Raw genomic sequence first — 2,374 nt, 5'->3', positions numbered from 1 at the left:
CTGATACGGATTCACAGGCACCAGTAGAGGCGTATGGGAATGACTGCCTTGAAGGTGTTGGACCAATGGGGCCTGGATATAAGTCTGGAAAGGGGAGGACTGTACATGGGAACACTTACCTATGACTCCAGGCTCAAAGCCATGACACTGACCCCTGGGGGAGGTTTTAGTGGTCCTGTGCTCTGAGGCATTCCAAAGCATCCCCTTCAAGATTAAGGACAGGCAATTGCACCTTGCACCCCAGCACTGAGAAAGAGGCGCCGGGCCTAGGGAACCTCTTTGGATCTCAGAGGCAACCTATATATCTATCTCACTTAGAAATCTTTGCTCCAATGCATTTCTCAGCGACTTGGAGAGAGAGAGAGAGAGAGAGAGAGAGAGAGAGAGATGGAGAGAGAGAGTAAGAAAGAGAGAGAGAGAGAGAGAGAGAGAGAGCATAAATAGGAGAGGGGCAGAGAGAGAGGGAGACACAGAATTTGGAGCAGGCTCCAGGCTCTGAGCTGTTAGCAGAGAGCCTGACTCGGGGCTTGAATCCATGAACCTCGAGATCATGACTTGAACCGAAGCCGGACACTCAGTCACCCAGTTGCTCCAGGTGCTGGCTGTTTTGAATGCATAACCCATGATAAATTAAAATGTAATTTTATGTGTTATCTCCCACAGTCCCTATGGGAGGTACCCTGGAAAGATTACCTTGCCTTGCCTTCCAGAAGGCCTGGAACTTTTCTGCTCCCTCTCAGGTAAGAGATGGCTCTGAGTCCTTCTAAGTCTCCATGTATTAATCAGAATGTCCAGTCTCAGATAAAACCAAGACCCCAACGTTTTTATGTTCAAATCTCCCGTCGCCAACACAGGCCTGCTTCAGGCTGACAGCCTGCAGCCAGAGGGAGACCTGGTGTCTCTTCTCTCTTCCTCTCCCCTGAGCTGACTGGCCAGTCTCTGGCCCCTCCTGGGGATGGAGTAGGAGGTGGGAGCAGTGGTGAAGGGGGTAGGAATGGCCTAATGACCTTGAACTGTTAGAGTTCTAAGCTGGCTTTGGGCATGCTAGTCCTAGCAAATTCCAATGCTGATTTTCACATTAGTTCTTTTCTGGGTCCTTCTGAGGTTTCTGGCTCCAGGGACCTCTCCTGCATGACCATGCAGCTGGACAGATGTATCTGTAGGATGCACTCTCCTCAGGCCCAGAAGACTGTCTTCCCTCCAGCTTCTTTCTGGTACATCCCAGTGTCTTCTAGATGGCCTTATCTGACAGACCCAGGCAAGTTACACCAGCCCATAGCGGTCTTGGGAAGTTCTCGGTCATGCCCTGCCCCAGAGACGCTCAGGGCATATAGACCTGACCTAGCCCAGTCCCTTCTTCATGAGGTCCCATGGCGGCTTCCCCTCAGTTGGCTCCAGGGAAAGGGGGCAGTGGCCCCTCCTTGCTGCCTGGCAGAGTGGGAGGGACTACGCACCACAACACCTCTCTCCAAAGAAATGGTAGCACCAATGCTTTTCCCGCCGGTTCACATCTGGAGCCTTTTCCACACCCTCAAGCTGGAGATGGGTTCAACCATCCTGGGACCCATTCTTTAAAACTTCTGAAGCCTGCACTTACTGATTGGCTTTTTATCTGTTGTGCTTTGGCGTTTCAGTCAAAACTTCAATTTTAATATCATGGCACAGTTTGGTTTTTTTAATCTTTACTGATATTTGAGAGAGGGAGAGACAGACTACAAGTGGGGAAGGACAGAGAGAGAAGGAGACCCAGAATCCAAAGCAGGTTCCAGGCTCTGAGCTGTCAGCACAGGGCCTGACACAGGGCTTGAACCCAAGGACCATGAGATCAGACCTGAGCCGATGTCAGACATTTAACCAACTGAGCCACCCAGTGCCCCATATCCTGGTACAGTTTTTTCAGTTAAACCAGAGATAATGATTATAAAAGGCTCACAGACTCTTGTGACTTAGCTGTAAAAAAGACATTGCTGGGATGCCTGGGGAGCTCAGTACGTTGAGGGTCCAACTCTTGATTTCAGCTCACGTCATGATCCCAGGGTCATGGGATTGAGTCCTGCATCAGGCTCCATGCTGAGTATGGAGCCTGCTTAAGATTCTCTCTCCCTCTCCCTCTGCCGCTTTTCCCTCCATGCCCCCGCTCTTAAAAAGGATAAAAATAAAGTAAATAAATAAATGAATAAATAGACATTGCTGCACCCTTGTAGCAGGCCGCACGGTTCACCAGTGAACTAAAGGACGGATACCAATGTTTACTGAGTATCTAGCACATGCTGTTGTGGGTGTTACGGCTTTAAGCCCCATTTGACTGATGAGGAAACAGAGGCAGTTAACACCACTGGATTCAATCCAAGTAACACGTACTGAGCCAGGCTAG

This window comes from Suricata suricatta, chromosome 9 (assembly GCF_006229205.1).
Source record: "Suricata suricatta isolate VVHF042 chromosome 9, meerkat_22Aug2017_6uvM2_HiC, whole genome shotgun sequence".
Lineage (NCBI taxonomy): Eukaryota > Metazoa > Chordata > Mammalia > Carnivora > Herpestidae > Suricata > Suricata suricatta.
Note: the sequence above shows the minus strand (reverse complement) of the source record.